We start from the raw sequence: 22889 nt of genomic DNA, 5'->3' as shown, positions 1-22889 counted from the left end.
GGTTAAACCCCCTAGATAGGGGAGAACCCCTAGCAATCACTGGCACACCTGATCAATTGCTAGAAAGTGTACACAAAGCAGCTTGCTTACAAATGATACATGAAAGAAAATTGATTCTCGAATGTGAATCCCCAATGATGTTGCCAGTTAATCCAGACATGATGACTCCTTTAATAAGGGGACTCCCAGAATCACTTAAACCTACTGGGATTAACCTTCAAAGAACAGTTGCACTGATCAATCCAGTGGATAGGTTAGCAAGTGTAATTAGAACCCAAAATAACAGGAGTAGGGACCAAAGGGATGGAGCTAATACCAGCATTGACTCCCCCTTTACCCCTGCCCCGACTTCCCCAAACCAACCGAATACCAAAAAGGTGTGGACATGGGGAGAAGTGGCACAAGAACTGATTGATTATAACAGGAAATATGGTCCTGTAAAAATCCTAGAAGAAAAGTCAAGAGGACTCCGTCAGATTGAAGTTAAAAATCCACCCCTCCCTACCGATATTCCTGTTGCCACTTCAAGAAAGGAGCGCCCGTACATTAAAACGGGAAAGGGAGAACAGCCAAAGGACCAAATTTCAGAGGATTGGAAAGGCTTGTTAGAATGGTTGCATGTAAAACACAAACACACCACAGCTAAAGATTTGTATCGTGAAGCTCTGGCCCGAGGCTGGCCCGTCACCAGAGAAATGTGTAAAACCTGCATATCAGCCTGCGAGCAATGTCGGAGACGGCTTGAAAGGCACCCTTTAGAAGACTACCCTCTACATTTAAGGGAGGGTAAAGGATTGTGGGATGCCTGGCAGGTAGATTATCTTGGCCCCTTTAAGAAATCGGGGGGTAAACGTTTTGTGCTGGTGGGGGTGGAAATAACATCAGGATTAGTCCAAGCTGAAGCTTTTGGCAGGGCTACAGGTGAAAACACTGTGAAACCATTGCGAGCTGCACCCGCTGGATAATTACATCATTTTAATTATTCTTGCCTCAAGGAGGCGAGCCCTGTTTGTTTTCTGTTTTGCAGGAGAACTCCAAGGGACACCGAGAATAACGCGAATCATTCATGAATCAAATCTGAAGGCCTAAATTTTAAAATGACCAATAGCATAATAGAGCTGCGGAAGCGAATTCCTAATAAAAAACGAACACAGAGAGACCTAACTGGTGTGTTGGGGTCAGGATTGGGAGTTTTAAACGGTATTGGTTCAGAAATATTAATGAATAAATTGGCCACTACAACTAGTGATTTGGCGAAATTGCAGCTGCCCTTGCCTTCTTCCCTATTGGCTCTGGGAACTAACCAATGGCTGTTATCGAAAGTGTTACCAAAGTGGGAAAAAATTAATGTGAAAGACCATGAAATGATAATAGATGCACTTGGTGTGGCCCAAAATAACCTTTCTTTAGCTCTCAGTTGTATTCAGGCACAGCTGTGGATGCAATCAGTGGCCTCCTTGATCATAAGAGAAGGCGAAGAAGGCACTTTTCCCACCGAAATTCGGAAAATTGTTTGGGACAGCGCCACTGAATTTGAGAGAGAACTCCAATCCTGGTGGACTTTGGTAAACTTTACCTATGACCCCATCACAAACACGGCCACAACCTTTGTGTTAACTATACACAATGCTACAATAGACATAATTTACCCCATTATTGCATTAGGTTTGAACCACAACGGAACTATACTCTCTCCTTTCGAGCATAGAGTATGGGCCCGAAAAGTGGACGAGAAGTGGCAAACTGTAAATTTAGAATCTTGTATTGTGCGAGAGCAGCAAGGATTCATCTGTGAAAGTAATACAATCAGTGCTCAAGACATTTGTCTAGACACTGAGCAAAATGTTTGTCATTTTGAAGTTCGCCCTAATAATCAAGAAACGGTATTAGTGTATATTGGCAAAGGTTGTGTGTGCTTGAGGACTATTTGTGATTCTATGTTAGTAGATATGGTGATGGTAAATATTAGAAATCATTCAAATGTTTGTATTTGTAATTTTGTTAAAATTACTGGATGTGATTTTTCTTACCTAGCACCAGTCATATCTCATCAACTTATACAATCTAATTACGCACTGATTCATGAATTATTGCCTACACCTCTTGGGATGAATCTCACATTGGTAAAGCAATTGTTGCAACACCAGGACTTGATTGAAATCTTAGAAGAAGTTCGAGTAAATGGACAGAAAACCTTGATAACTCTTCCTGAAGAAATTCACCGTGTGTTGAGAAGAATTGAAAAGGACGCAGAACATAAGTGGTGGGACACGCTCTTCGGGTGGTCACCTACTGCTACAGGCATCCTGAACAAGTTGTGTCATCCCATTGTTGTTCTCTTGGTATTAGTTTTGATAGGTTTTGTTTTGTCCGCGGTATTGTTCGTTTTAAATTGGAAAATGGTAAAGCGTTTGACACATTTGACATCTGCGCTTAATGCACACAATTTGTTTAACGTGCCCTCCAATGTAGACATTCCCAAAACCATTGATATCAAGCGGAACACGTGGATATAAACCATTTCTTTCTTTTCCTTTTCTTTTTCTCTCTCTTATCCTTTCTGTCTCTCTTTGAGGACTGTGTTACTGCCACAAGCTCCTGATAACAATGTTCAGCCACGGGGTGGTGTGAGAGTCGGTCCGAAGAACAGTTTCTGCCTGAACATGGCCATCAGGGACTTGGAGAACAGAATGGACTGAGAGAAAGAACTGGACAATGATTTGGAGAGAGGCCTGAAGCAAGGAATTGTGTTGTGCAGGTCTCTCCGACCTGGGGGCTACAGGTGCTGTATGGACTCTACCTGCTTCCTGAGCCAAACTTGCCCCCAGCACCTGAGACGAATTGCGTTACAAAGGCCTCCCCGACCTGAGGACAAGAACTGCTGTCCAGAAGATGGATTTTCCACATTTTAAACTGGCAGATATTGATTTGTCCACAAGAAAATCCCCAATGTAAGCAAGACTCACTGCTCAGCACACCACTCCTGCACTGACCCTCCCAGCAACAGGCATCCTGTTGAAGGTGTTCCAGAATACGATTCCTGCCACAACTTGATCCCTGAGGTAGAAAATGACACCATTGCAAAAGGCAGAACACTCTCCTTCTTTAAGGCAGCATACACAAAATAAAGATGCTTAGAACCACACCAACTCTTGTGTGCAAAACCTGGTCATTTGATTGCTATGGAGGAAATTCAGCCTCCCTGGGAAAAGAAGTTTGAATTTGGGGAAATGACTTACCCGAGGTCTTCTTGGAGGAACGTTATGTTTTCCTCACATTTTACTATCAAAAGCAGCCTTTAAAGCTGGGTGTAGAAAAGAAGCAAACCGATGGATGTCTCCTGGAGCTCTTCAGTGCCATCGGACCAACTCTCTGGCCACTACACAGCGAGACACAAAAACCTTCGTGCACGGAGACAGCTCCCGAGCACGACTGTAGCCCTCCCTGATTGCTCCGTTGCATTTTTCAGCATGTCTTTTGCTGTTCATTTAGCAAGAACTCCTCCCGTTGGCAAATTACTGTTGGCAAACTACTGTCAACAAGGTGTCCTGGTTTTGTTAAAAAACATGTTTCTCTTTCAGTGAATTTTTCTGTCGGCCAAAGTCTTCGTACAAACTGTGCTTTCCTGAAAGCTAGCTACATGTTTTGGTAGACATAGCGATGGTATGCAAGATCATTGAAAATGATGCATCTCGGGAGATGTGCAAGCAGGAGCTGAACTGCAACTGACCGACCAAGTATTGCATCCCATTCACGTGATACTTCATATAAAAGTGGGAGATCACGAGGATCTCGTCCCTTTTCCTTATGGCCCACATTGGGAGAGGACCTTGCGAGCTGTCCCTGCAAACCAAGGCCTAGTGACAGACTGAATCCAGTTGCGGCTGGCTGCAGAGTGCCGTCCAGGACTTCGGGTGCCGGCCCTGCATCTGCCGGAGCAGTTGCCGGGACTTTGAAGATCGGTTTGGTCTATTTGGTATTCTTTTCTCTATTTTTATTAGTAGCATTAGTAAAACATCTTTCATTTTTCCAACTCTCTTCTCTCTGACCTTCTTTCCCTCCCAATCGCCTGTCAATAGTGGAAAGCAGGGAGAGGGAGGGGCTGAAGGGGCAAGCGGGGAGAGAGAGGGTTGACAATACATCTGTCAGGGTTTTATTGTCACCTCGCAATCAAACCTCAACACAAGGCCAATGGGTTCAGACCCTACGTTAAGAGCCAGATTGCTCCTAGGAAGGAAGTGTCGATTTCGCAGAGAACATGTGCAGCAGATTAAAGAGAAGAACACATTGCTGTGCCGTCACCTCGAACTGGGCACCTGTTGCATTGCAAGTGGGGGGCTTATAGGAGTCAACGCAGCTGTGATTTGGGGCCCAGCAAATACCGTGTGTCAAAAGTGTTCCCAATCCAGCTGAGGAAACAGATGCTTCCCACAAAACGATTTGGGTATCTCGAGATGTACGTGACTACCTTTCCGGCCACCACCCCAACTGACTTGTTGTGGCACAGCCCCGCAGCAGCAGAACGTGTTGCCGGTCGCCTCACACGTGATGAGCGCAGCTTGGACAGCTGTGGTAAGTTACTGGCTTTGTTCCGTGTCAATTTTACTCCTTTTGCTTTTCATGAAGTGAGGCTGTTTCATGCCCATTTCGTCATGAAGTTCGACTTCCCCTCAAAGTGCTGGCATCACCTTATCCCGGAGAAGGACCGCACTGGGAGCAGGAGGAATACCCCAGTCCAAGCCGGGTAAAGAAGGGCTCCGCTCCGGGGACGTGGTGGTGCCGTGCTCCGTCCTGAGCCCCCGGCCGATGGCGATTCGACTCCGCCCTTCCCCAGCTGAAATTCCCCGCAGGGCAACTCGGCAGCTGGATGCAGAGAAGAGACATGCTGCTGCTGCCCGGTGCTGCCCTAGTGACTGCAATTAGCTCTGGCTCTGTGCAGTGCGCCGGAGTGCTGGGGAAGAGGAGGATGCTGCGAAGGCTGCTGCCCAGGCCATGCAGCAGCCACAGACAGCCGTGGCTGGTCTGCAATGGGCCACACAGGCTCTTGGCTAACTGGGTTTATACCTAAGCCTCCCTCTATTTTTAGGCCCCAGAAACCCAGGGCGGAGAAACTCGCGTCTGAGATGAAGCTCTGCGTGGGTGGATTTCTTCTGAAGAGCAGCACTGTTTGTGGCCCTTGTCCCCGGTGTCTCAGGCCTGAACCTGCTCTCGTGATGCTGGAAGCCTTGTGCATCAGAGCCTTGTGCAGAGATGGATGAGGGCTCAGATTTCCAGCAAGGGAGCGAGAAGCCGGCTCTTCCTGACTTGGGAGAACCTCGGCGGAAGCGAGGGACCCCATCCCGGCACAACGTGTATGTGCGCAGGGTCTCGCCTGTATCAGCTCATGTCGGTGCTCCGAAACACCCCCGCAACGGGGAGGTTCCTTGTGAAACGAAGCTGATGCCGTATGGTGCAGGGATTAGGTCAACCAGGCCAAGTTGGCAATAGATGTGCAATGTTCCAAGTCCTTGACTTGAACTGGAGACAGGCGGGTGGGAAGGGAGCTTGAAGGGGGATGCAGCCAGACTGCCGGCTTGTGGCAGCACCAGCCCAGGGCTTCCCGCAACCAATGCCGGGACACCCCGAGGACAGAGATTGCCTGCACCCGTCTTTGTCCCGAGGTGGACCAGGAACTGATGAGCACGGGGGGAAAAGTGTCATTTTTTATTGGCTTTATTACTTTGTAAAAAGCATCCAAGGCCGAGCAGAGGCTGGCAGCACCATGTCCTCAGGGCAGGTGAACCCCGCGGTCGCCGTCCACGCACCCATCCCTCTCGTGCCACCCTGAGCCGCTCCCTCTGGACGCTGCGCAGGCTCAGGACCAGCCGCATCTCCAGGGAGCCGCGCGGCGCTGGCAGCCGGGCTCTACTCCTCTTGCTGTCCCGCTATGCAGCTACAGCGGAAAGCCCTGCGCAGAGCCCGGAGCGCCCTCCTGAAGCGGGAAGGCCGTCGAGCCGGGGCGTGCGGGCGGGTGGTGATGCCTGTGGGGGTAGGAGAGCTGTAGGCGAGGGGCAGGGCGGGCGACCGACAGCCCCTGCCTGCCCCCGCCACCGAGGGCTTCCCTCAGGGAGGGGTGGCTGGGGAGTGGACCCCTGTGCACGCAGTGCCACAGGCCTGGCCCGAGTGCCGCTGGCTGGGACAGCCGGGACAGCCCAGCCCTCACTGGGATGGTGCTCAACTTGGGGACGTACCTTGCTCATCCTCGGGCGCATCCCTGCATCTGGAGCACGACTGTGTGTCACCTGTGTGCTGGGAGGCCACCTGCATGGAGACAGCAAGAGCACAGGGGATGGAGGGGATGTGGGTGCCATGGCACGGGGAGCACCGGGCATCTCCCTGCCGCACACAGCCCAGGCACCGCGCCGGCCTCCAGCGACTCGGGATGCCCGCTGCCGGCATTGCACCACCAGCTCACCTGCTGCTGAGGATCCGGAGCCACGGGAGAAGCCGCTGCATGTCCTTCGTCGTCCGCTGCTGGGGCAAGGTGGAGTGGGCCAGCGTGTGCCGGAGGCTCTTGAGGCAACCAAGAAGCCACTTCCTCCTCGTTTGCCGCCAGGCAGACAATGGCTGTGCTGGGCTCTCCTTGATGGCCTCCAGACATTGGAGAAACCGTGTTTTCTCCTTCGCTGTGTTCAGCTGGGACGAGAAGGGCTGTGCTGGCCTCTCCCTCAGGCTCTCCAGCCAAGGGAGACTCGGTGGCGTCAAGTCCTGCGGCTGTTGGTGCTGCCATTGCCACATCCAAGCGCTGGGCCAGCTCCTGCTGTTCCACCGCTTGCTGGCCAGGTCCCGGGATCACAGCCAGAGCCCTGCGCGCGGCCTCGCTGATGAGGTACTCCACAGTGTCCCACACAGCCACATCGTCCTCTGTGGGGCTGTGCTGGGCAGGTGCTGGGCTCTCTGCCTCTGCTGCCGCCTCAGTGTCAGTGCAGCTGGGCAAGCCAGAGCCCTCCTGGGGTTCTGCAGGGGCATCCTGGAGGTGCTCCTGGACCAAGGGGTTGACCCAGATGCTGCGGATGCTGTAGTCTTCACCCTGGCACCCCTCTTTGCTGTTCTCCTCTTCCAATTCCGCGTGTTGGGCCAGCTCCTGCTGTTCCCCAGGCTGCTCGCCAGGTCCCTGGATCACAGCCACAGCCCTGCGCACGGCCTCACTGACGATGCGCTGGGCTGCGTCCCACAGAGCCGCGTCGTCGGCTGTGGGGCCCTGTGGGGCAGGTGCCGGGCACTCTGCCTCTAGTGCTGTCGCTGTGTTGGTGCTGCGGGGCCAGCCAGACCCCTCCTGGGGACCTTCATGGTGGTCCTGGAAGCGCTCCTGGACCGAGGGGGTGACCCAGGTGGTGTGCGTGGTCTGCTGGCCCAGGCTGTGGCTGACCTGTGGGCAGGAGGAGGAGGAGAACACATGGGATGGAGGCGGCATCCCCGGCCCCGCGGCAGCTGCGTGCGGCCCCGTCCCACCACCGGCCTCTCCCTCCTGCCCCGTCCCTCACCTGTGGCCTATTGAGCAAGGCCGGCAGCCGGAAGGCCTGGGAGTGGGCGTTCGCCTCCTTGTCCATGGGCATCTTGAGCCTCGTCAGTTGCAGAGCTGACACGGGCACCCAGGGGAGATGCTGCCTCCTAAGAAGCTGCTGCCTCCTGAGAAGCTGCTGCTTCTGAACAGCTGCTGCCTCCTGAGAAGCCGCTGCCTCCTGAGAAGCCGCTGCTTCTGAACAGCTGCTGCCTCCTGAGAAGCCGCTGCCTCCTGAGAAGCCGCTGCCTCCTGAGAAGCTGCTGCTTTCTGAGAAGTTGCTGCCTCTTGAGAAGCTGCTGTCTCTTGAGAAGCTGCTGCCTCCTGAGAAGCTGCTCTCCTGGGAGTGAGCACCCCAGGGCTCTTGCTCCTTATATACCCGCACGGTCACTGCGCGCACCCCCATGTCACAATGGCCTCTGGCTAAGACGAGGCGCCCGCATCACAGAGCCCGGGCGGTCGCCACGGAGACACCCACCTGCGGGCCCGGCTGGGACTGGCTGTGCCCGGCGTGGGGCAGCCCCTGCCTGAAGGAGGAGGGAGCAGAGATTGGCAAGGGAAGCTGTCCCCAGCACACAGGACCCCATCCCCCAGCGCTTTACTCAGAGATGCTGCTCGCTGCTCCACTACACCTGCAAGAATCCGCATTCAGAGCTTGCTTGTAGGACAAACCAAGGGCCACTCTACAGCCTCACCACACTGATTCTTTGTTTTCAACATATCGTTGTTACTTTTCTGAAGGAGAATAAAGAAGCTACACGAGCCTTTGAAGAACTTGCTAAGGCTTTCATGTCAGTCCCTCCTTTAGGACTCCCAGATGTGAGTAAACCATTTCTTTTTGCTTACAGTGCTAGAAGCAAAAGGGGGACATTGGCTTTCCCCACCAAGGCTTCTGAAATATCAGGCTATACAGAATGATGTAGAAATCATCGTCATCAACATTGTCAACCCAGCTTCTTTCCTTAGCGGAAACATTGGAGAATGAGTTCATCATGATTGCCGGGAGACCATCGAAGCAACATACTCCAGTCGAGCAGATCAGGCAATGTAGGCCCACTGATGAATGGGGTGGGTGCCCTGGTGACAGAAGATACAGAGAAGGCAGAATTACTGAATGCCTTCTTTGTCTCTGTCTACTCTGCCGGAGGCTGTCCTGAGGAGCCCCGTACCCTTGAGGCCCCAGAGGAAGGCAGGGCAATGGAGGAGTTTGCCTCAGTTGATGAGGACTGGGTTAGGGACCAGTTAAGCAATCTGGACATCCATAAATCCATGGGTCCAGATGGGATGCAGCCGCGGCTGCTGAGGGAGCTGGCTGAAGTCATTGCTGGACCGCTCTCCATCATCTTTGCCAAGTCTTGGGGAACGGGAGAGGTGCCTGAGGACTGGAGGAAAGCAAATGTCACTCCGGTCTTCAAAAAGGGCAAGAAGGAGGACCCGGGCAACTCTAGACCGGTCAGCCTCACCTCCATCCCCGGGAAAGTGATGGAACACCTTATCCTTGGTGCCATCTTAAGACATATCAAGGATAAGAGGGTCATCAGGGACAGTCAACATGGCTTCACCAAGGGGAAGTCGTGTTTGACCAACCTCATAGCCTTTTAGGAAGACGTAACAAGGTGGATTGACGATGGCAGAGCAGTGGATGTGGTCTACCTTGACTTCAGCAAAGCATTTGACACCGTCTCCCACAGCATCCTCACGGCAAAACTGAGGAAGTGTGGACTGGATGATCGGGTAGTGAGGTGGACTGCAAACTGGCTGAAGGAGAGAAGCCAGAGAGTCGTGATCAATGGGGCAGAGTCTGGCTGGAGGCCTGTATCTAGTGGAGTGCCTCAAGGGTCAGTTCTGGGACCAATACTATTCAATATATTCATCAATGACTTGGATGAGGGAACTGAGTGTATTATCAGCAAGTTTGCTGATGACACCAAGCTAGGAGGAGTGGCTGACACACCAGAGGGCTGTGCTGCCATCCAGCGAGATCTGGACAGGCTAGAGAGTTGGGCGGGGAAAAATTTAATGCAATATAACAAGGGAAAATGTAGAGTCTTGCATCTGGGCAGGAACAACCCCAGGGTCCAGTACAGGTTGGGGAATGACCTACTAGAAAGCAGCGTAGGGGAAAGGGACCTGGGGGTCCTGGTGGACAGCAGGATGACCATGAGCCAGCACTGGGCCCTTGTGGCCAAGAAGGCCAATGGCATCCTGGGGTGTATTAGAAGGGAGGTGGTTAGTAGGTCGAGAGAGGTTCTCCTTCCCTTCTACTCTACCCTGGTGAGACCTCATCTGGAATATTGTGTCCAGTTCTGGCCCCCTCAGTTCAAGAAGGATAGGGAACTGCTGGAGAGAGTCCAGCGCAGGGCCACAAAGATGATTAAGGGAGTGGAGCATCTCCCTTATGAGGAAAGGCTGAGGGAGCTGGGTCTCTTTAGCTTGGAGAAGAGGAGACTGAGGGGTGACCTCATTAATGTTTATAAATATATAAAGGGTGGGTGTCACGAGGATGGAGCCAGGCTCTTCTCGGTGACAACCAACAGTAAGACAAGGGGTAATGGGTTCAAGCTGGAACACAAGAGGTTCCACTTAAATGTGAGAAGAAACTTCTTCTCAGTGAGGGTGACAGAACACTGGAACAGGCTGCCCAGGGGGGTTGTGGATTCTCCTTCTCTGGAGACATTCAAAACCCGCCTGGACGCCTTCCTGTGTAACCTCACCTAGGTGTTCTTGCTCTGGCAGGGGGATTGGACTAGATGATCTTTCGAGGTCCCTTCCAATCCCTAACATTCTGTGTGATTCTGTGGAAGATCTAAAGGACAGTCCTATGGAAAACACTAAGAACTGCTTGATGGACGCAAGCAGCTGTATCCTGAACGCTGAAAGGCATGCTGCTTCTGCTATAGCCATGAAGTGATGGAATCTGGACTTCCACCTCGAAGTACTTCTGCACAAAAGGCAGAAATAATCGCCCTTATTCGTGCTCTGGAACTAGCTCAAGGTAAAATGGTGAACATCTATACTGACTCGAGGTATGCTTTCGGGGTCGTGCATGCGCACGGAGCAATTTGGAAAGAAAGAGGCCTCTAGAACTCTCAAGGCAAACATATCAGACATGCAAATGAGATACTGAAGTTATTGGAAGCAGTTCAACTTCCTAAGAAGGTGGCAATCATGCATATCAAGGCACACCAGAAAGTGAGCTCGCAATTGGAAAAAGGGAACGAGCTGGCGGACAGAGAGGCAAAACTGGCAGCTAACCAAAAAGTAAGAATAGAAAGTGCCCTAGTCCCCAACGGGCAGGTCTCTTTGGACGGTAAGCCAACTTCTTCTAGATTTCGAGGGATCATATAATTAGAAAGGCTGGGCTCACAGCCCACAGGGAAAACTTCTTGTTACCTCCTCTTTAGTTTGGCCTTTAGTAAGTGGGAGAGTGGGTCCGAAGAACAGTTTCTGCCTGAACATGGCCATCAGGGACCTTGAGAACAGAATGGACTGAGAGAAAGAACTGGACAATGATTTGGAGAGAGGCCTGAAGCAAGGAATTGTGCTGTGCAGGTCTCTCCGACCTGGGGGCTACAGGTGCTGTATGGACTCTACCTGCTTCCTGAGCCAAACTTGCCCCCAGCACCTGAGACGAATTGCGTTACAAAGGCCTCTCCGACCCGAGGACAAGAACTGCTGTCCAGAAGATGGATTTTCGCCTGGTGTTTGAGCCAGACTTGCCCCCCACCTCCTCCCTGTAACAAAGGCCAACGAAGAAGAGCATGCGCAGAGGCCCGCCAAGGGTCTTGAGGTCACCCAACAGACCGGTAAGAGACCCCTGAACCGAGGCGACACAGGCGCAGACGGGCCCTGGCAAGCGAAGCGGGGACGCTTTGGGCCTGCGCAGTTAAGCCTGGATTGCGCAATAAAGGCAGAGATTGGCCTCAACCTATGGGAGTGACGGGGGTAAAGAAGCATAAAAGACAACTCCTGACGGGACATCATGGAGATCTCCCCACCGGAGGACTCTGAATCACAATGGAGGACCGGCAGGACTCTCGTCACGGGACTGGAGACCAGAGGGACGCCTTTGGAGCTCGTTCGGTGGTAAACCCAGCCTCATTTTCCGCCTTTTCTTTTTACCTTTCCCTTTTCCTCTACTCTCTTTCTATCGCGTGCCGCTTTACGGGCAAATTAATAAAGCAACACTGCTTGATTGAATTATAACCCCTTGGCATTTTGGTTGCCTTAATTTTGCGCCTCGAGATCAAGGTAAACGAACCATCACGAGTCCATCACCGAATGGACCGTGACAGTAAGGGAAGAGCACAGAAAGGGCCATTGGGGTGCAGAAGCACTATATAAACATTTGATCAGAAAAGAATAGCGAGAAATTTGTATACTACCATAAGACGGGGGACACAGCAATGCGATCTTTGCCTGCAGACTAATCCTAAGAAGACAGCCGAGCCAGAAATGGGTCAAATTGGGAAAGGAAATGCACCTGGGCAACAATGACAAAGAGATTTTTTAGAACTCCCAGGAAAACTGGGGTACCAATATTTATTGGTACTATCTGATACCTTTTCAGGTTGGCCAGAAGCATTCTCCACGAGAACAGAAAAAGCGCGGGAGGTGACTAGAACACTAGTACAAGAAATAATACCAGGGTTTGGAGTTCTGGCTGTTATCTCCTCTCATAGAGGGCCATCTTTTATTTCAAAAGTTATACAGCAAGTCAGTCAGCACTTGGGAATAGGCTGGCAACTATATAGCCCGTAGGGGACCTCTGCTATGGGGTATAAAACTGAACAAAATCGGGAAATGTGTTTGGACTCGGAGTAGGGGTTTGGATGGGCCAGTACGTAACATCCAACCGGGAGATTATGTGCATGTGAAGTCTCTTGCAGAAAAGACTTTGGAAGCACAATAGGAAGGTCCATTTCAAGTCGTCCCGACATCCTTCACTGCTGAAGAACAGAACGCCCGGATCCATCATTCCCGAGTGAAGAAAGCCTGCAAAGCACCATGAAAGGTAACCCAGGTGCAACCTGGAAACCACACAGGTCTCCTGGCTCCCCTCCTTGACTTCCTATGTGTCGGGATGCTCTGGTCTTGAGCTTGGTAGAAGCACTCCCTGAGTGTTAACCAACTGTCTTGGGCCCCTTTATCTTCAAGCAACCTTGCCCACGGGATTTCCCCCAGCAATTGTTTGAAAAGGCCAAAGTTGGCCCTGCTGAAGTCCAGAGTTGCAATTCTGCTTGCTATTCGTCTCCCGCCACCTGAGATTCTGAACTCCACCATCTCATGGTCACTTCAACCAAGGCAGCCCTCCACCTTTACTGCTTCAACCAGACCCTCCTTGTTAGTGAGGACGAGATCCAGCAGCGCACCTCTCCTGGTCCGCTCCTCCACCATTTGCATCAGAAAGTTATCATCAATGCACTGGAGGAGCCCCCTAGACTGTGGCCAGCTTGCTGAGTAGTCCTTCCAGCAAATATCAGGGTAGTTAAAATCCCCTATAACAACGAGAGCCTGTGACTGTGAGGCCGCTCTCAGCTGCCCGTAGAAGGCCTCATCAACTTCCTCACCTTAATCTGGTGGCCTAAACCTTTCTGAAATTCTATCAAAGAGATGAGATGATGTCCGCCTTGACATGTTTTGGTCCTTCTGGACCTTCTGGGTGACCTTTTGGTCCTTTTGGTCCTTCTGGTCGACCGGCCCGGGTGGCACTTATGACATTGGCACGAAGAAACCCAAAAGAAAAGACAAATGCTACAACTGCAGTGAGCGGGCTCACCACGCCGAAGAATGCAAGCTCCCATGGCAGCCTCAAACATGCCATTTCTGCCGGAGCACCAGCCATGTGCTCGCCGGCTGCCCCAAAAGAGCTCAGCAGCGCAGCAGACAAACACCGGGAGGCTGACTTTTGCATTAGACATTTGTTTGTTGTGATAGTAACTCAAATGTTTCATTGAACGTTAAAAATCTGTTTGTCCTTTGAAGGACAGCGATGGGTTTTCTCAGGTAGAAGTAGCCTTCTTAGCTGTGCTCAGAGAAAACATAGATAAAGAATCATCACATTAGTACAAGAATTTACTAACCTCTTCGAAAAAGGGGGATCGATAGAGGGGATTAACTAACTAACACTTCAAGAACTAACACTTGGAGAACTAGAGCTAACCCTTAACCCACATCACAATTGCCTAGCCTTGCTCAGCTTTGTGTAACTTCTTGTATGAGAAACGGGAGCTCGCTGACGACTTGACAGGCCTTGCAAAGATAAAAAAACCCTAGCTGCATCCTTGGGTCAACTAGATAAGAGAAACTTGGGCCCAGGACAGGAGATCTGCCAGTTCTAACCAACTCATCAGTTTGAGTCCCAGCCAACTCAGCACACCAGGCCAGAGGTAAAAGTGTACAGCGAAGAAGACCCCGGTTCACCATCACTGCGCAGGCGCAACCAGGAGGGGCCGGAGGTGGAGGCTGTGGAAATGATTTCCCGGAAGTCATTGTGATAAGAACTGCCTTCTGGGGGACAGGTTATGGATATGCATAGGTGTTCCTAGAACTTTCGTGGATATGTAACACTTTACAGCATTTCACCAAGCTCACAGCTACTGGAAATTTACACAAGTCTTAGGTGGAATTATTTAGCCGTGTGTCCAGCACTTTCAATAAACACACCTTCTTTACAATCTCAAGGTTGTGAAGTCATTTCCACGCCTCAATTCAATGCTTTTTAGAGAGCTAGAAGAAAATATGCACCAAAAATGAGGGAAAAAAAAGTCTGAAAGCTGAAGAAAAAACAGCACTTCTTTAGAATCAGATTGGAAGCCACTCTGACCCGCCCTGCTAATGACTAAGGCACAACCAACCTAGAAGTTTCTTGCAAGTGTCGTACCAACACACCCAGAGCATCTCCATTTCTTTTTCCTCATTTTAAACTGGCAGATATTGATTTGTCCACAAGAAAATCCCCAACGTAAGCAAGACTCACTGCTCAGCACACCAGTCCTGCACTGACCTTGCCAGCAACAGGCGTCCTGTTGAAGGTGTTCCATAATACGATTCCTGCCACAGCTTGATCCCTGAGGTAGAAAATGACACCATTGCTGTTCTCTTCTCTTCTTTTCTCTTTGGGACTCGAGGCACTGGGGGAAAACTTGGAGAAATGTCAGCTTCTGGTCCTTCTGCTTCTGTTTCAGTCTCTTGATCGAAGAGATCTTGTCCCTAAAGCAAAGAGATGTCAAACATCCAGTGCAGAAAAGCAGCAGCAGCTCTTTGCCTGTGATGTTGAGAGCGGACTCAAGAGCAGGGCCCTGTAAGAGACTGAGGCATTTTTCTCTGAGTTGCGTCCGGCGAAAGTAACTTTCAAGAAGACGAGAATGAAACGATCCTAACATGAAGCACAGCACTGACCATTCCTGACTTCCAGCGGCAAAAGCAAAAGGCAGAACACTCTCCTTCTTTAAGGCAGCATACACAAAATAAAGATGCTTAGAACCACACCAACTCTTGTGTGCAAAACCTGGTCATTTGATTGCTATGGAGGACATTCAGCCTCCCTGGGAAAAGAAGTTTGAATTTGGGGAAATGACTTACCCGAGGTCTTCTTGGAGGAACCTTATGTTTTCCTCACATTTTACTATCAAAAGCAGCCTTTAAAGCTCAGTGTAGAAAAGAAGCAAACCGATGGATGTCTCCTGGAGCTCTTCAGTGCCATCGGACCAACTCTCTGGCCACTACACAGCGAGACACAAAAACCTTCGTGCACGGAGACAGCTCCCGAGCATGACTGTAGCCCTCCCTGATTGCTCCCTTGCATTTTTCAGCATGTCTTTTGCTGTTCATTTAGCAAGAACTCCTCCCGTTGGCAAATTACTGTTGGCAAACTACTGTCAACAAGGTGTCCTGGTTTTGTTAAAAAACGTGTTTCTCTTTCAGTGAATTTTTCTGTCGGCTAAAGTCTTCGTACAAACTGTGCTTTCCTGAAAGCTAGCTACATGTTTTGGTAGACATAGCAATGGTATGCAAGATCATTGATAATGATGCATCTCGGGAGATGAGCAAGCAGGAGCTGAACTGCAACTGACCGACCAAGTATTGCATCCCATTCACGTGATACTTCATATAAAAGTGGGAGATCACGAGGATCTCGTCCCTTTTCCTTATGGCCCACATTGGGAGAGGACCTTGCGAGCTGTCCCTGCAAACCAAGGCCTAGTGACAGACTGAACCCAGTTGCGGCTGGCTGCAGAGTGCCGTCCAGGACTTCGGGTGCCGGCCCTGCATCTGCCGGAGCAGTTGCCGGGACTTTGAAGATCGGTTTGGTCTATTTGGTATTCTTTTCTCTATTTTTATAAGTAGCATTAGTAAAACATCTTTCAGTTTTCCAACTCTCTTCTCTCTGGCCTTCTTTCCCTCCCAATCGCCTGTCAATAGTGGGAAGCGGGGAGAGGGAGGGGCTGAAGGGGCAAGCGGGGAGAGAGAGGGTTGACAATACATCTATCAGGGTTTTATTGTCACCTCGCAATCAAAACTCAACACAAGGCCAATGGGTTCGGACCCTACGTTAAGAGCCAGATTGCTCCTAGGAAGGAAGTGTCGATTTCGCAGAGAACATGTGAAGCAGATTAAAGAGAAGAACACATTGCTGTGCCGTCACCTTGAACTGGGCACCTGTTGCATTGCAAGTGGGGGGCTTATAGGAGTCAACGCAGCTGTGATTTGGGGCCCAGCAAATACCGTGTGTCAAAAGTGTTCCCAATCCAGCTGAGGAAACTCATGCTTCCCACAAAATGATTTGGGTATCTCGAGATGTACATGACTACCTTTCCGGCCAGCACCCCAACTGACTTGTTGTGGCACAGCCCCGCAGCAGCAGAACGTGTTGCCGGTCGCCTCACACGTGATGAGCGCAGCTTGGACAGCTGTGGTAAGTTACTGGCTTTGTTCCGTGTCAATTTTACTCCTTTTGCTTTTCATGAAATGAGGCTGTTTCATGCCCATTTCGTCATGAAGTTCGACTTCCCCTCAAAGTGCTGGCATCACCTTATCCCGGAGAAGGACCGCGCTGTGAGCAGGAGGAATACCCCAGTCCAAGCCGGGTAAAGAGGGGCTCCGCTCCGGGGACGTGGCGGTGCCGTGCTCCGTCCTGAGCCCCCGGCCGATGGCGATTCGACTCCGCCCTTCCCCAGCTGAAATTCCCCGCAGGGCAACTCGGCAGCTGGATGCAGAGAAGAGACATGCTGCTGCTGCCCGGTGCTGCCCTAGTGACTGCAATTAGCTCTGGCTCTGTGCAGTGCGCCAGGGTGCTGGGGAAGAGGAGGATGCTGCGAAGGCTGCTGCCCAGGCCATGCAGCAGCCACAGACAGCCGTGGCTGGTCTGCAATGGGCCACACAGGCTCTTGGCTAACTGGCTTTATACCTGAGCCTCCCTCTATTTTTAGGCCCCAGAAACCCGGGGCGGAGGAACTCGCGTCTGAGATGAAGCTCTGCGTGGGTGGATTTCTTCTGAAGAGCAGCACTGTTTGTGGCCCTTGTCCCCAGTGTCTCAGGCCTGAACCTGCTCTCGTGACGCTGGAAGCCTTGTGCATCAGAGCCTTGCGCAGAGATGGATGAGGGCTCAGATTTCCAGCAAGGGAGCGAGAAGCCAGCTCTTCCTGACTTGGGAGAACCTCGGCGTAAGTGAGGGACCCCATCCCGGCACCGCGTGTATGTGCGCAGGGTCTCGCCTGTATCAGCTCATGTAGGTGCTCCGAAACACCCCCGCAACGGGGAGGTTCCTTGTGAAACGAAGCTGATGCCGTATGGTGCAGGGATTAGGTCAAGCAGGCCAAATTGGCAATAGATGTGCAATGTTCCAAGTCCTTGACTTGAACTGGAGACAGGCGGGTGGGAAGGGAGCTTGAAGGGGGATGCAGCCAGACTGCCGGCTTGTGGCAGCACCAGCCCAGGGCTTCCCGCAACCAATGCCGGGACACCCCGAGGACAGAGATTGCCTGCACCCGTCTTTGTCCCGAGGTGGACCAGGAACTGATGAGCACGGGGGGAAAAGCGTCATTTTTTAGTGGCTTTATTACTTTGTAAAAAGCATCCAAGGCCGAGCAGAGGCTGGCAGCACCATGTCCTCAGGGCAGGTGAACGCCGCGGTCGCCGTCCACGCACCCATCCCTCTCGTGCCATTCTGAGCCGCTCCCTCTGGACGCTGCGCAGGCTCAGGACCAGCCGCATCTCCAGGGAGCCGCGCGGCGCTGGCAGCCGGGCTCTACTCCTGTTGCTGTCCCGCTATGCAGCTACAGCGGAAAGCCCTGCGCAGAGCCCGGAGCGCCCTCCTGAAGCGGGAAGGCCGTCGAGCCGGGGCGTGTGGGTGGGTGGTGATGCCTGTGGGGGTAGGAGAGCTGTAGGCGAGGGGCAGGGCGGGCGACCGACAGCCCCTTCCTGCCCCCCCGCCACCGAGGGCTTCCCTCAGGGAGGGGTGGCTGGGGAGTGGCCCCCTGTGCACACAGTGCCACAGGCCTGTCCCGGGTGCCGCTGGCTGGGACAGCCGGGACAGCCCAGCCCTCACTGGGATGGTGCTCAACTTGGGGACGTACCTTGCTCATCCTCGGGCGCGTCCCTGCAGCTGGAGCTCGACTGTGTGTCACCTGTGTGCTGGGAGGCCACCTGCATGGAGACAGCAAGAGCACAGGGGATGGAGGGGATGTGGGTGCCATGGCATGGGGAGCACCGGGCATCTCCCTGCCGCACTCAGCCCAGGCACCGCGCCAGCCTCCGGCGACTCGGGATGCCCGCTGCCGGCATTGCACCACCAGCTCACCTGCTGCTGAGGATCCGGAGCCACGGGAGAAGCCGCTGCATGTCCTTCGTCGTCCGCTGCTGGGGCAAGGTGGAGTGGGCCAGCGTGTGCCGGAAGCTGTTGAGGCAACCAAGAAGCCACTTCCTCCTCGTTTGACGCCAGGCAGACAATGGCTGTGCTGGGCTCTCCTTGATGGTCTCCAGACATTGGAGAAACCGTGTTTTCTCCTTCGCTGTGTTCAGCTGGGACGAGAAGGGCTGTGCTGGCCTCTCCCTCAGGCTCTCCAGCCAAGGGAGACTCGGTGGCGTCAAGTCCTGCGGCTGTTGGTGCTGCCATTGCCACATCCAAGCGCTGGGCCAGCTCCTGCTGTTCCACCGCTTGCTGGCCAGGTCCCGGGATCACAGCCAGAGCCCTGCGCGCGGCCTCGCTGACGAGGTACTCCACAGTGTCCCACACAGCCACATCGTCCTCTGTGGGGCTGTGCTGGGCAGGTGCTGGGCTCTCTGCCTCTGCTGCCGCCTCAGTGTCCGTGCAGCTGGGCAAGCCAGAGCCCTCCTGGGGTTCTGCAGGGGCATCCTGGAGGTGCTCCTGGACCAAGGGGTTGACCCAGATGCTGTGGATGCTGTAGTCTTCGCCCTGGCACCCCTCTTTGCTGTTCTCCTCTTCCAATTCCGCGTGTTGGGCCAGCTCCTGCTGTTCCCCAGGCTGCTCGCCAGGTCCCTGGATCACAGCCACAGCGCTGCGCACGGCCTCACTGACGATGCGCTGGGCTGCATCCCACAGAGCCGCGTCGTCGGCTGTGGGGCCCTGTGGGGCAGGTGCTGGGCACTCTGCCTCTAGTGCTGCCGCTGTGTTGGTGCTGCGGGGCCAGCCAGACCCCTCCTGGGGACCTTCATGGTGGTCCTGGAAGCGCTCCTGGACCGAGGGGTTGACCCAGGAAGTGTGCGTGGTCTGCTGGCCCAGGCTGTGGCTGACCTGTGTGCAGGAGGAGGAGGAGGACACATGGGATGGAGGCGGCATCCCCGGCCCCGCGGCAGCTGCGTGCGGCCCCGTCCCACCACCGGCCTCTCCCTCCTGCCCCGTCCCTCACCTGTGGCCTATTGAGCAAGGCTGGCAGCCGGAAGGGCTGGGAGTGGGCGTTGGCCTCCTTGTCCATGGGCATCTTGAGCCTCGTCTGTTGCAGAGCTGACAGGGGCACCCAGGGGAGATGCTGCCTCCTAAGAAGCTGCTGCCTCCTGAGAAGCTGCTGCCTCCTGAGAAGCTGCTGCTTCTGAACAGCTGCTGCCTCCTGAGAAGCCGCTGCCTCCTGAGAAGCCGCTGCCTCCTGAGAAGCTGCTGCTTTCTGAGAAGTTGCTGCCTCTTGAGAAGCTGCTGTCTCTTGAGAAGCTGCTGCCTCCTGAGAAGCTGCTCTCCTGGGAGTGAGCACCCCAGGGCTCTTGCTCCTTATATACCCGCACGGTCACTGTGCGCACCCCCATGTCACAATGGCCTCTGGCTAAGACGAGGCGCCCGCATCACAGAGCCCGGGCGGTCGCCACGGAGACACCCACCTGCGGGCCCGGCTGGGACTGGCTGTGCCCGGCGTGGGGCAGCCCCTGCTTGAAGGAGGAGGGAGCAGAGATTGGCAAGGGAAGCTGTCCCCAGCACACAGGACCCCATCCCCCAGCGCTTTACTCAGAGATGCTGCTGGCTGCTCCACTACACCTGCAAGAATCCGCATTCAGAGCTTGCTTGTAGGACAATCCAAGGGCCACTCTACAGCCTCACCACACTGATTCTTTGTTTTCAACATATCGTTGTTACTTTTCTGAAGGAGAATAAAGAAGCTACACGAGCCTTTGAAGAACTTGCTAAGGCTTTCATGTCAGTCCCTCCTTTAGGACTCCCAGATGTGAGTAAACCATTTCTTTTTGCTTACAGTGCTAGAAGCAAAAGGGGGACATTGGCTTTCCCCACCAAGGCTTCTGAAATATCAGGCTATACAGAATGATGTAGAAATCATCGTCATCAACATTGTCAACCCAGCTTCTTTCCTTAGCGGAAACATTGGAGAATCAGTTCATCATGATTGCCGGGAGACCATCGAAGCAACATACTCCAGTCGAGCAGATCAGGCAATGTAGGCCCACTGATGAATGGGGTGGGTGCCCTGGTGACAGAAGATACAGAGAAGGCAGAATTACTGAATGCCTTCTTTGTCTCTGTCTACTCTGCCGGAGGCTGTCCTGAGGAGCCCCGTACCCTTGAGGCCCCAGAGGAAGGCAGGGCAATGGAGGAGTTTGCCTCAGTTGATGAGGACTGGGTTAGGGACCAGTTAAGCAATCTGGACATCCATAAATCCATGGGTCCAGATGGGATGCAGCCGCGGGTGCTGAGGGAGCTGGCTGAAGTCATTGCTGGACCGCTCTCCATCATCTTTGCCAAGTCTTGGGAAACGGGAGAGCTGCCTGAGGACTGGAAGAAAGCAAATGTCACTCCGGTCTTCAAAAAGGGCAAGAAGGAGGACCCGGGCAACTCTAGACCGGTCAGCCTCACCTCCATCCCTGGGAAAGTGATGGAACACCTTATCCTTGGTGCCATCTTAAGACATATCAAGGATAAGAGGGTCATCAGGGACAGTCAACATGGCTTCACCAAGGGGAAGTCGTGTTTGACCAACCTCATAGCCTTTTAGGAAGACGTAACAAGGTGGATTGATGATGGCAGAGCAGTGGATGTGGTCTACCTTGACTTCAGCAAAGCATTTGACACCGTCTCCCACAGCATCCTCACGGCAAAACTGAGGAAGTGTGGACTGGATGATCGGGTAGTGAGGTGGACTGCAAACTGGCTGAAGGAGAGAAGCCAGAGAGTCGTGATCAATGGGGCAGAGTCTGGTTGGAGGCCTGTATCTAGTGGAGTGCCTCAAGGGTCAGTTCTGGGACCAATACTATTCAATATATTCATCAATGACTTGGATGAGGGAATTGAGTGTACTATCAGCAAGTTTGCTGATGACACCAAGCTAGGAGGAGTGGCTGACACACCAGAGGGCTGTGCTGCCATCCAGCGAGATCTGGACAGGCTAGAGAGTTGGGCGGGGAAAAATTTAATGCAATATAACAAGGGAAAATGTAGAGTCTTGCATCTGGGCAGGAACAACCCCAGGGTCCAGTACAGGTTGGGGAATGACCTACTAGAGAGCAGCGTAGGGGAAAGGGACCTGGGGGTCCTGGTGGACAGCAGGATGACCATGAGCCAGCACTGGGCCCTTGTGGCCAAGAAGGCCAATGGCATCCTGGGGTGTATTAGAAGGGAGGTGGTTAGTAGGTCGAGAGAGGTTCTCCTTCCCTTCTACTCTACCCTGGTGAGACCTCATCTGGAATATTGTGTCCAGTTCTGGCCCCCTCAGTTCAAGAAGGATAGGGAACTGCTGGAGAGAGTCCAGCGCAGGGCCACAAAGATGATGAAGGGAGTGGAGCATCTCCCTTATGAGGAAAGGCTGAGGGAGCTGGGTCTCTTTAGCTTGGAGAAGAGGAGACTGAGGGGTGACCTCATTAATGTTTATAAATATATAAAGGGTGGGTGTCACGAGGATGGAGCCAGGCTCTTCTCGGTGACAACCAACAGTAAGACAAGGGGTAATGGGTTCAAGCTGGAACACAAGAGGTTCCACTTAAATGTGAGAAGAAACTTCTTCTCAGTGAGGGTGACAGAACACTGGAACAGGCTGCCCAGGGGGGTTGTGGATTCTCCTTCTCTGGAGACATTCAAAACCCGCCTGGACGCCTTCCTGTGTAACCTCACCTAGGTGTTCCTGCTCTGGCAGGGGGATTGGACTAGATGATCTTTGGAGGTCCCTTCCAATCCCTAACATTCTGTGATTCTGTGATTCTGTGATTCTGTAATGGGTTCAAGCTGGAACACAAGAGGTTCCACTTAAATTTGAGAAGAAACTTCTTCTCAGTGAGGGTGACGGACATTGGAACAGGCTGCCCAGGGAGGTTGTGGATTCTCCTTCTCTGGAGACATTCAAAACCCGCCTGGACGCCTTCCTGTGTATACCTCACCGAGGTGTTCCTGCCCTGGCAGGCGGATTGGACTAGATGATCTTTCGAGGTCCCTTCCAATCCCTAACATTCTGTGTGATTCTGTGGAAGATCTAAAGGACAGTCCTATGGAAAACACTAAGAACTGCTTGATGGACGCAAGCAGCTGTATCCTGAACGCTGAAAGGCATGCTGCTTCTGCTATAGCCATGAAGTGATGGAATCTGGACTTCCACCTCAAAGTACTTCTGCACAAAAGGCAGAAATAATCGCCCTTATTCGTGCTCTGGAACTAGCTCAAGGTAAAATGGTGAACATCTATACTGACTCGAGGTATGCTTTCGGGGTCGTGCATGCGCACGGAGCAATTTGGAAAGAAAGAGGCCTCTAGAACTCTCAAGGCAAACATATCAGACATGCAAATGAGATACTGAAGTTATCGGAAGCAGTTCAACTTCCTAAGAAGGTGGCAATCATGCATATCAAGGCACACCAGAAAGTGAGCTCGCAATTGGAAAAAGGGAACGAGCTGGCGGACAGA

This window comes from Caloenas nicobarica, chromosome 6 (assembly GCF_036013445.1).
Source record: "Caloenas nicobarica isolate bCalNic1 chromosome 6, bCalNic1.hap1, whole genome shotgun sequence".
Lineage (NCBI taxonomy): Eukaryota > Metazoa > Chordata > Aves > Columbiformes > Columbidae > Caloenas > Caloenas nicobarica.
Note: the sequence above shows the minus strand (reverse complement) of the source record.